Raw genomic sequence first — 13,315 nt, forward strand, 5'->3', positions numbered from 1 at the left:
AGAAATGTGCTAGTAAGAGATGGTGAAAAATAAATTATGGTTGACCATGTCAAGACATGAGAGGCCTATTTTAGTAAAAGGCTCCATGTATACCAATTCTCTTCCTAATCCATTAGAATTGTACCAGCAGGTTAGCACTCACAGAGCATCACCTTTTCAGCTCAGAACACTGCCATTAATTTATGATTCTATAGCTAGCAGAAACAACCTGGTTGCAAATTTACATGCTCTGGGCATCAAATAAACTAATTAAACCAATCTATACAGTAATTGTCTTCTACTGTTTACTGATTAAAAAGCCCTTGAAATAATGAGAATTCCTTGCAGTAGGAAGGCTTGGACCCATGAGCTATGATCATTATCGACGGTCTCAGAACTCCTCCTTGAGGACATGAGGTTAAGAGGCGGTGAGGAGGAAGAAAATGTCTGGCCCGCCTCTCAGCAGTCACCTTTCTGTCTGGGTCTCTGTCTCTGAGACAAGTGTAACTCATCTCAGAGTTTAAAGCTCAGATTCTTCATGGTCACTGGCAATACTCCTCAACCAGCATTGCAAACAAGTCAGAAGATTCTTTAGATAAATGACTTACACAAGAGCAAAAGCTATGAGGGAAAGATTAGTATAAATATAACTCTGTAAAAATAGTAGGACACTTACTCAATTTGTCCATAATTTATACTTTTTTTCTAAAAATAAAAATCATTTGCTTCTGGATAAAGGAACTTATGATTCTGGCAACAACATGGTGAGGAATATGCGTGTTACTAGTTAGACAGAAAAACAGTTTCCAAAGACTTTCAGAATTGCATGATTGTTACCTTATACTTTGGGAAATTTCAACCACCAACATTTGGGGACTGTTTTCTTACATTTCCTAAAGAAATGAGAAAGCTGAGATAACATTCTGAACATTTCTCATAACACTCAGAATCCTGGAACATTGAATAACCTAGGCAATGTTTTATAATCACTTTCTGTGCTTAGCCACTTGGCACTCAAAAATACAATATGGTTTACAATTATTATGTTAGAAAATTTTGTTTTAAGATTCCACAATAATCCAGATCAAAGATGTATTTTCTGGAGATACTCAGTAGCACCTATCAATTATATCACTACTGCTTTCACCTTTAAAAACAAAAAGAACAGGAGAAGAAGTTTATAATCAATTACCTTAGAAAAATGGAGGTTAGTGCATTACAGAAATGTCCTTAAGTCACCTAATTTCTATTTTTATGTGTGCCTAAAACTTAAGAGCTGCTAAACTATTCTAGTATATATTGTTTTAAAATTTATATAAATACTACCAGGTTGAGAATGCTTGCTATCTTTTTGCGTGAATTGAACTATCACTAGGAAATATTCTCATAAAGAGTGCACAATGAAAACTCAAATGCAGCTGTTAGCTGCGATTACCTTTTGTAGTTAAGAGTCACGTCCAACCTCTTGTAAGGTGCTAATGCTCATTTAAAACCAAAAGACCCTATTTTTTTTTACTAAAATAGAGGCCCTCGAATCATTAATAACTGCTGACAAGATGACAAAGCAGCTTTTTAAAATTTGATTTACAGTGTTAGTTCTGTGTTCATATCCCTCATTAGCTCTGATTCATAACTAGATAAGACAGGGCAAATATTACTGCTCTAAAGTGAAATACTATCATATCTTGATTATTTTTTGCTTTAAATGGATCTGTTTTGTGGGGGTGACCAAATATAAATTGTCTTGCCTTTGGGACATTTATTTGGATTTTTAGAAAGTAAGTTCTGGTGAATAAAATCAAATAAATTATTATAATATAAAATTCTACTTGAATTAATTTCCTCCTCCCTTCAATGTTTGGTGACAAGTTAAATCTCACATTTTTTTCTATTTGATGGGCTAATTCACATGTTTTTTTAAAAAAAACTGTGCATTATACACTGCGTGATTTGCTCACAGCATTAATTTGAACACTAAATAAAGTATATGAAAATACTTTATATTATAAATGATAAAGAAATATACTTAAAAGTACTGTTTTACTGTTATTTTCAAGGTCTAACACAATCTACACACAGAATACATTTTTTTATTCTACTCCCTATTACCTTTAGGTGTTTACACATCAATACTGATGCACCAAGTTCATCTTCCTTTACCCAGCATGGGAGGTTCAAGATCTGGAGAATTCTGGATACTCCAGCTGAGACTTTGAACAATTAAGTTCATCCTGCATAGCATCAGCAATAAGAGCCACCAGAAAGCCTTTCTGTCTTAAATGTCTAACAGTATAGTTACTTTCCTCCTTGGACTAATGTAAAATGTTCTTGAACCTCCTGCTTTGCTAGATAGAATGTACCAAGGCTGTCACCTTGGAAAGCAAAGGGCAGAGCTCTGAAAATATGACACATAGAAAGGCATTAGAGGGACCTGAGAAAATGCCTAAAGCATAGCAAGCTGCTTATGGAGTTGACTCTGGACAGGCAAGGGGAAGTGTAGGTCACAAGAAGCCTAGGAAGCAAACAGGTCCACTGTGTGAAGCAGAGCTGCTGAATAAGTGGCCATTGTGTGCTCTGTGCAATAGCATTCTGTTAAGAGGGCACGGTAGCAGTGAAGGCCAGCCCACATGTTCTCAAAGAGACTTGCTCCCTGAAGCTGCCTGTTTCCTACCATGGGGACACACCTTTTTCTTGATATTATCCTTAGTTTGTATGCTTAGGATGCTGCTCCTACACAGATGGGTAACTTTTTATATTCTTCCAGCCAGAGAGAGAGAAAAAATACTTGATTTTTATTTGCACACAGGTAGAGTATAAACTGCTGGAAGTTCCAGGCTAAAGAATGACACAGAGAAAAGCATGGTAGATTATTGCTTCCAATGGAAAGACCAAGTGGAAAAAAATGTCCTTAAAGTGGATCTTCCTCCTTTAGAGCATCTGTGAATTAGCTATGAGGCAAATTTGTGAAAAGCTAAGGATTTCCCAGAACTCTGGAGTTAAAATTGTGTCTTTGAAAATATTTCTAAGTGAAATGATAAAATTCTACATTAAAAGTACTAGGAAAGACCCCAGATATCACAGGCTGTGGGTAGGGTAAGGATAAAGAGCATGTTAGAGCCTCCCCCAGAGAGAGAGGTAAGAAATCTGTTTTTTTTTCTCTCTCTCTTTTTTTTTTTAATGTGTCTCTCCTACACTATCTGTAAGTTCTATAATGTGAGGTAGTATAAATGTTGACCCCTAAAAACCTTTGAACTAGCAATGTTCAGTACTTGTACAATGCCTAATATTATCCAGGTACTGTTCTAAGCACTTTATATTTAATAAATAATTTAATACAATAATCCTATAAAGTAAGTACTGTTATGATTCCTAATTTCTGAATAAGGAATTGAATCAACTTGATCATAAATCACACAGGTAAGGCTGAAATTTGAACCCAAGTAATCTAGCCTAGCCTCAGAGTCTGCCCTCTTAACCAATTCTATAGTATCCTAAATAAATATTTTTTATGAATCAATACATAAGTTAATGGCATACTGTAGCCAATTCAGAGAAGTGTTATGCAATCTTAATTATATTGAATTTCACGTTATTTTTGGTCTCTGGGAAAATTGTAGTTTCGTGTCCAATGCTTCAGAAATGGTGCTGCCTGAGTTGCAGTAACTTAAAATGTAGACAGTGAGAAACTTGTTGCAGTGAAGTGTCTCCAAGTATTACGATGAGGAAAGAGAAGCAGACACGGGAGCATACCGCTAAAATGTTTCATTTAGTCTGGGAGAGTGGGGATACCGGGAAAAACTTTCAGAGAAAAGGAATAGCACAACTGAAATGGGATCTAAAGGTAGACAAGACAAAAAGGAAGGAAGGGTGTTCTTGGCAGAAATAATTTCATGTATGACAAGCAAGTGGATAAAAAGTAAGATCTGTACCTGAGGAACAGAAAAATAAATTTTTCAGTATACTTCTACCTTAGAATGTGAGAGAGATGAGAGAAAAGATGAAGCTTACAAAGAATGAGGGATAGATCTCAGAAGGCCTGGGAAACTGTGAGGAATTTGGACTTTGGGACTAGAGAGTCAGTAATGGATTATATGCAGGCAGATCAAAGAAGTACTATGCAAAGATTTGAGTTTGATTACTGTGGCTGATGTATGAAGAGCAGACTGGAGGGTGGCAAGGCTGTGGTCTGGGAGTCAGTTTAAAAGGCTGCTGTAGTAATTCAGGAAAGAAGCTAAGTTTCACACGTCATATATTTGAGATGTCTGAAACAATCAAATGAAGACGTCCAGAAACACATTATATATCTAGAAATGGAACTCAGTAGAGAGGTCTGAGATAGAGAAACTAATTTAAGTCCCCAGTTTGAGGTTGTACCTCAGTGCTCAAGAGTGGATGAGGAGTCCCACGAAGAGTGTGGAGTGAGAACAGCAACAGCACTCAAGTCAGAATCCTGAAGAACATCAACAATTAAAGGCTAGGCAAAGAAAAAGAAAATGGAGAGAGGGAGAAAAAACACCAGGGGCTTATATGTTTTCAAAGCCAGCAAGAATGTGGTAAAGTAGATTGAAATCCATTCACAGGTCAACTAATAGGAAAGTTTAAAATATTCATTGGAATTAGCCCCACGGAAGTCCTATGTGACCTCAGTGAAAGCAGTTTCTCATTTATGTCCTAAGCACAGAAATAATAAAGACTAAGTACAAAGGGCAAATGTAGACACCTTTTTCCAAAATTGTGGCTTTTAGGAAAAAGAAACTAAGCAATAGCTGGAGAGGGAAATTCAGGAAGAAACTGTTCATTTTAAGATAGCAGGAATGTGAGTGTATATGAGAACTAACAGGAAGGAGTTGGTGGAGAACAGTTGAAGGTAAAGGAAACAGAAAGGATAACCCAGATTGCAAGAGCCCTGAGAAGGCAGAAAGAGAAGGAATCCATGGCCCAAGTCAAGAGCTTGGCCCAGAAAGGAGAGGAGACATTTATTCAGTTGTAAAGGAAGGAAGGAGGAAATAAGAATGAGAATGCAGATAAGTAAGTAGGTAGAACTGTCAGAATAATAAAATATTTTTAATCTGATGGATATAATTTTCTTCATGAAGGCAGTTAAATTTACTGTGTTTGTACTTAACTAATATTTTCTTTGTACTTATGGGTAAATTGAATTGACCCTTCTACATATATATATTTATAAATATATACCTATACTTCTATCTATCTTAGATATCTTTAAAATGTTTACCTCCACTTCTCTCTCTCTCTCTTAGATAGGTCTCTCTCTCTTTCACTTTCAAAGAGAAGAGAGAGAAGTGGAGGTAAATATTTTTAAAATAGCATATAGCCTAAGAGCCTATATTGCCTGTATTATGATACTTTAAAATAGGAAATCAATAAATACATGGTGATTGATTTTTGAAAACATCTCATTTTACACTTGTGCTAACACCAAAACAAAATGTGTCCATTGTTTTAATGTATTCTTCTGGGTTTGCCACATGCAACAATAAAAACAAAATAAAACTTGGGGGCCAAGAATATTATTTCAATATTTCTATTTCTTGGGTGGCAGTGAAAAGGAGGGTTACAAATTATGTTGCCCATCACATAAAAAATAACAAATTTTGTTTTTTGTTCTATGTAAATTTCGTGTATTAAAATGGTAAGGAATTATCTAATGATATCTATGAAAGTATGCCCATTTAATCAATTCCTTAAGTTTATGCCTTAAAAATAAAATACATCTTTGCCATTTCACTATCAATTGCATATTATATTAGTAGCTTACACCCCAGTGTAATAACCATGAGATTATTTGGCAAAGGTTTAAATCAAGCTTCTCCAACCTGTGGCCTCCAGGCCACATGTGGCCCAGCACAGCTCTGAATGTAGCCCAACACAAATTTGTAAACTTTCTTAAAACATTATGAGATTTTTGTGTGTGTGTATTTTTTTATAGTTCATCAGCTATTGTTAATATTAGTGTATTTTATTTTCTTCCAATGTTGCCCAGGGAAGCCAAAAGATTGGACACCTTGGTTTAAATAAACCTATATTTGCTAGTGGAAAATTCTGAGAAAATAATTTCACACTGAATCTCACTCTTTTTCATTAAAAAATACAGTATAATAGTCCAGCAGTTAAACATCTATATCATCAAATGTTTTAAAACAACACTTTGGGGGGAAAAAGTAATTAAGGCAAGGCTGGGCACCTGGGCTCTAACAACTCCTCTGACAATGTCAGTTGTAAAACCTAAAGTCACATATTTCTTACCTAATTTGAGTTTTGCACACAAAATTTGAATTAGGCAATTTTCATTCAATTCCCTGTCCCCTTTCTCCCTATAACCTATTTGAACTTCAAACCTTCCTTTCAACTTTTTCAGTCTGTAAGGAAGTTCAATTTTCTGTCAAGAATACAATTTTTCTTTCTTATGCAATTCATTATAGATGATGGAAGTCATTTCATTAGTTCTCTTGTAGATGGCAGGTATGTGTCTCAATTCAAGTAGGTTGAATTTGCCAGTCTCAAAAGACCTTTAATTGGTCTTTGGGGTATCGCTCTACCTCCTTTTACTTATATGTGACTTGCTGTCAAAAAATTCTGAGTGTTTAAGCTAAATTTGTTTAAGTTAAAATTATCTACCCAACATTTCAATAAACTAGTTGGAGACTTATTACCAGCGCAGAAAAAAACAAAAACAAAAAAAAACTTGGCTCACTATCATATAAAATTCTGGTACAGAACCCATATAACAAAATCTCTAGATTGCTATCCAGGTTATAGTCACTTGCTTCTTAATGTTTTGGTCTTATCTAGGTTTTCAAGATTTGGAAACCAAAAACCAGGATACTCACTTGAATTTCACATAAATGGATAAATTCTTAGTCTAATTATATCCCATGCAATATTTAAGATATATTAAAAGATGATTGTTTATCTGATTTCAAATTTAACTAGGTATCATGTATGTTATCTGACATCCCTAACTGCCCCTCATCTGTGAAGAAAAATATTGATAATTCTGTTTCTTTGAATGATTCTTTTGGCCTAAACAATATTACAAACTCACATTTCCAAATCTCAGAGTTAAAGCTAGAAATTTGCTTGGAATTCCTTAAAATAAATTTTGAATCTTCCAACCCCAGATTCTTAACCAAATGCCAATCTTGGTAATTAAAATTATCTTTAAAAAAAAAGAAAAAGAAAAAAAGAAAGATAAAAGAAAAGAATCCAGGAAAGTATGACTCCGTATACCTTAATGTCAATACCCCAAAAGGGAACTGAAGCAAACATTCAAATAACGATTTGCAAACTCTTAGAAAATTGAGAGCTATTAGAAATCCTGATTATGACATGAAGAAAAAAATCATGACACACCAACTAAATCTTAGAGTAGATACGGTAGGTAAAGAGAAGCAAGAAATAGGATGCAACTTTACCATTAGGTTTGCCTATGATATACTTACTACAGAAATTATAGGAAAGCATGCTATTCTCAAAGACCAAATGTTTGAAGCACCATACTCAAAGACTATTATCAGTGGCTCACAAACAATAGAAGTGAAATGAGCAGTCCTGCCTGAGAAGCTGCCTTGGCTCAAAGTCAATTAAAATCATTGTAATGACTAAATGACAAGTGACATGATTGCATCCAGAAGACTAAAGAAAAAAATTACTAAAGAAAAAAATTAGGGAAGAGATGAAACTAAATCTCTATAGTGAAAGTCAATTCCTGCTAATATAGGTGATTTTAGAAGATTCAAAACTTGAAGCAGAATTTTCATGGGAAAAAAATATATAACAATACTCCATTTGTAAAAATTGTATCATCTGCCAACAGACCCGGTACAAATGCAATGTTTTTGAAATATCTCAAATCCAGGGAATCTGCTAGCACATTGAAAAACAGGGTTACTAAGAAAAAACAATTGAATTATACTTTCTCACTGAGAGAATTTTAATGTGAGTAGTGAATGGGAAACAGTTTGAAACTGCTGTTTTCATGACATTGAAAAGAGGCAGTATTAGTGTCCAGTTAGATTTGGATTTATCTATTCAACCTCTTTCAAGTCAAAGCTGCTAGTCATAATAACTTGAAATGGGTGTCATGATTTGGTACCTAGCCTATTTGCCTGCTTCATATAAAAATGCATCTATCTAAACGGGCCAATTTTTGAAATATGAGTGATAGTATGTATTCCTTGTCTATAGTTGAACAATAAGATAAGGGAAATTCTGCTTGGCTTGAAAAATTCAGAATATTTCATAATTCTACAACTGTCCAAGTGAATATAAATCAGTAAGCAGCTAGGCCATTGTAAGTATGAGAGAAAATTATTTAAGAACCATAAAGCAGTGTACTCTCCCAGAAATCACTTGTAAAATCAGTCTCTTCTCAAACATTTGTTTTAAAGTCATTTGATCCCTGTTTTAATCTTGAAGTGATTTCTAATTACTCTGTTACTGAAGTTCTTGTCATTAAAAATGATAATACGAAAGTATTAACCTGCAAAAAATAAATGCTAAGTAGGTATTTTTTATAGATGTTACATGGACCACATTTGTTAAAGTTGCTACTGATCATTACTTTTTATATATTAAAACATCATTATCTGCTTCTTGAAGGTTTTAGTGGCTTCAGAGCTTAGTTTTTAATTCTTAATACCCTAAAGACAACAGGCCTGAAAGGACAGAGCACAAAAGAAACTACTTTACTGAAATAAAGGACTTCTTAATCCTCATTTGAATTGTGCTTAAAATATATTATGCTTTTTAGCCTCTTAAATTTTTGATTTAAATCACAGACCTAGTATGAGAATGTTAACAGCCTGAAGAATATTTTCTTACTCACTAACACCTAAGGGTATATGTCACGCTAGAAATAAGGAAACACACAAATGCTGCACATAGGCTAGGAAATGTTTCCCAGCTTTGGGTTTTGTTTTGTTTTGTTCTGTTTCAGCATTCCAGTGCAATGTCTCTGACTCTCTGATCACTTGTAAAACCCCTCACCCTTGTCAACTATGACCAGCAATTAGGAACTCTGCATGGAGGATCCTCTTTCCCTCCTGCTACATAGTTGGTCCTTGTTTTCTAATGTTAGCCGTGCAAAACGATATATCTTTATATAATAGGCAACCACTTAGGAATCAATTTGGTGATGTTTTATTCCTTTTATACTACTTTCAAAGAATTTAATTAGCTTTATAGAAAAATAAAATTCTACTTCTGATTAAGATTCTAGACCTAACCAAAATTCTTTTAAAACAAGGTAAAAGTCCTGTGTTACTATTAATACCTAAAAAATAATATTTGATCTCCAAACAAAAGCATTGCTTTTCTGTCCAATTTGATGTCTTTTTCATGCTGCCTCAGTGATGGCCAAATAATTGGTTGTTCACTTGTGTCCTTGTCTCCCCCGACAGTTCCACAGATGCCTTGAACAATGCTCCAAAGACTGCTTTCAGTAGGGGCAAATCCTCATTAATCATTCCTGGCTGACAGCACAAGGGGACACCTGCATCTGGTGCAGGAGCCCAGCCATGGTTTAGGGAAGTGTGGATCAAAAACCAACCCATGCAAGGTATGGGAGACTACTTTTAACAAGAATGTAAAAAATAACAACCACACACACTCCAAGCAACAAAAACAAATCCTCTTTTGGCATCTCCATTTATTTAATATCTCAGACTGAAGCTGTGGTTCATGTTGCCACTAAAACTCCATTCTACTCTAAGCAAGTATATCAGAGAACTAACCACACACAGAGTTATGATAAATAGCTGCTAAATTCTTCATGTTCACATCAACCAATGTTAGCATTAAATACTGATAAACTGTCACATAATTTTCATTTAGAAATGATTGCAGTTTCAGCTTCCTATCTTATGGTGCTCGTAAATATTTCCCCTACTATATTTCACAAGTAGAGTATATGAAATATACACATTTTTTAGCAAGAGCTCTTGCTCCTATGTGATCGCTTTCTTTTATTGAAATAATAAATATTTCTATTTTGAAAGGGTTAAAAAGAATTCAGGCAATACACCCAGGAAATTATGTATGTCATTATGTATCACTGAAGCTATTTTAACTTGCTTTTTCAACAAAATGAAGACTTTTTTTTACTTTTACCGAAGAGTTTTCTCTCACTTGTCATTATTTTTCTAATTGTATCCATTATAGAAAAGACTATACCCCAATTCATGCCTTGTAGTTTTGTCTTAAGTAAAACTAAATATGTTTTTAAAGCATCAGAACATAAAAGACTAGTAGTTAAAATTTCTAGAAGACTTAGGGCAAACAATACATTAAGGAATTACAACAACAATAAAAAAATGGAAGTGATAAGCAAACTAAAAAACCTGCAAATAAAAAGTGATAAAAGACTAGAAAGGTTAATCAAGATGATGTTTATTCTCCTCAGTTTGTAAAAACAAATACAGACTTTTCTGTATATCAGAGATTAATTACAACTATTATACCTATAAAATTTAAAAGTTAAACATCAATTTATACAATATAATTTATAATAATTTCATATTGGAGATCTTTGATTTGGAAATATAATTAGGTTTTGAAGTTCTAGTTTTAAAAAATATATACATAAATACAATGTTGTAGGTTGACTAGAAGCTAAAGGTTCCCAAAGTGAAATTTTAGTTTGGGTTTAGTTTGCATATTTAGAATAATTAAGATACGAATCTTAAGGGATTTTGTAACAGACAATCTTAGGAAAATTATACTTCTGAAGTCATTATAATATCTCTTAACTTCACTATTTACAAAAATATTGAATTTAAAACAATATGTACAAAGCTGAAGCTGAAGATGGAAAGATGGAGATGAAGATAAAGAGATGACAGCTTAATAATCAGCAGAGTATATAATGGTAGTAAACACTATTTACTACTATTGAAAGGCTATGCAAGAGACACTTCCAGTATCCCAGAGAAGTTCAAACTGCCATTCTTTTCAACTGTGCTGGGGCCTGTCCCATTGCAAGGACACAGCCACCATATAGTGGAGCTCTTTGCCTAAAGTATGCTTCCTTCCTTTATGGATGCAGTTGATAGCACCAAGAGTTCCAAATCTGTTTAAAGTGTACTGCACCTAGCTAATTAAGTATAGTAGCCCCATGTTCTGCTTAGAGACCTTTCTGGGTTTTGTATTTGTTTTATTTTTTTCCCATTATAAACAAGAATTATGGCATGTCCACTCTTCATTGGGAGCTATGGAAACAGCATGTTTTAGTTAAAGCTTGGGAAGAAGACACTAACTGCTTCTCGTACAGAAAACATAACTGTAAAGAGGAAAAGAGTGGAACAAATAAAAGAGGAAGGGAAAAGGGAGGGAGGGAAACAAGAGGATAGTTGAAAAATTCTTTGCATAATCAATCTCTGGGTACTTTGATTGTAGTCAAAGACATTTTTTTTCTCCACACATCACTTCAACTTTTCCTAATACTAAGAAAAGAAGAATAAGTAACTAGCAATTTGCTTTTATTAAACATTAATTCCATGGAAAGCTTTTTTTTTTTTTTTTTTTTTTTTTTTTTTTTTTTATTTTTTTTTTTTTTTTTTTTTTTTTTTTGTTTGAGACAGTCTCGCTTTGTTGCCTAGGCTGGGGCCTGTCCCATTGCAAGGACACAACCACCGCTTTTGTGTGACTATCTCATTTAATCACTATAAAATTCTTTTAAAACATGTATCATTATCTCCATTTTGCAAATGAGGAACTTGAAAATTAAGACGGTTACATAATATGCCCAAATCACAAAACCAAAGTAAAGCCAGATTTCAAATTAGATCTGCCTTTCTCAGAAGCACATATTCTTTCCACCAGACAATACTATGTCAACAATTTATTTCTAAATCCCCAGATTGAGTCTAAAAACCTCTCATCTGTCCACTAAGGAAAATCCTCAAATTTGTGGCACATGAGCTAATTTCATTTGCTTTTCACGTGCTCATCACTTCATCCCTTCCATACTCAACTAGCACCTTCCCATTCGTTTTTTGTGTCTCAGCTTAGTGTCACCTCACTGGGATATTTTCTCCTTATAATTGCCCCTAAAATATCCTTCAACAACTTCTGCATTATAATATTTTTCACAATGTATTGCAATTGACTGTTTACTTATCTTTACTGTTCTCTCATCTCTATTTCCAGGTACTGGAGACAGCATCCTAAGAATATCTTATCAAACATAACTAACAACTATTTCTGGAAGGAACGAAAGAAGGAAGAAAGGAAGAGAAGGAGGGAAGAAGGGAGGGAGGGAGGGAGAGAGGGAGGGAAAGAAGGGAGGGATGACTTGCAAAAAGACTATAACAAATATTTTAGCATGTGAAAGAATTGGAACAAAAATAATTGTACTACCTCAAGAAAAGACTTCAGATTTCAATTTGAATTTGAGATGTTTATTTTCTTTTGCTCGAAAAATGCTCAAGGAAAATAGTAGGGGCATGTTACCTTGGATTATCAATATATAAAGAAGTACTAAAATTTAGATTTAAATAATCATTTAAAAATAAGCTGCATTTATGAACCAGCTAAGACATTTGTAGTTACCATTGTAACTGGTACTGTTGCTTTCTTGGAAATTTTTATTTTTTATATTTAGTGATAAGTATTTTACAGACTCTAGTAGCATTTCTTTCAAAGCTTACTTTAGTTAATTAAGTAAATCTCAAGCAGAGCTTTCCTAATTCACTTTTTAAACACAATAGAAGACCCATTAAAACATCTTTCTTTATTGCACATTTTCATATGTATCATTAATTATTATTTCTAAGAAAACAAAAAAAGTAATGGTAAAATTTGTTTTATCTAGATAAGTAGAAACCAAACAGTAGACCTGTCCTTGCTCTCAAAAATAACATCGACTACAATGCATTGTATAGCTGATACAAAGGATGATATACAATGAGAGATTTCACATTTTAAGTTGAGCATTAAGATTTTTGCATTGAAATGCTTCTATTTTTTGAATAATAACTTTAGAGTTCTAATAAGCTAAGGTGATAATTTATTCCCTTTTATTTTATGTATCAGGAAAAAATAAAGCCTAAAAAGGTTAGGTGGCTTACTCTACATCACATAAGTAAATAAAATTAAAATCTATGAATCCAACTCCAAGCTTAGTGATAATAGCAGAAAACATGCTGGAAGGAACACTACATGATATATTTTAGGGGTAGGCCCGCAATGGTCTATGGGCCAAACCTGGCCGATTGCTTGTTCTTGGTAAATATTTATTGGAACAGAGCCATGCCTATCTGTTTATGCATTGTCCATGGCTGTTTTTGTGCTATAACAGCAGAGTGAATATTTAATC

The sequence above is a fragment of the Cebus imitator genome, unplaced genomic scaffold, assembly GCF_001604975.1.
Source record: "Cebus imitator isolate Cc_AM_T3 unplaced genomic scaffold, Cebus_imitator-1.0 Scaffold382, whole genome shotgun sequence".
NCBI lineage: Eukaryota > Metazoa > Chordata > Mammalia > Primates > Cebidae > Cebus > Cebus imitator.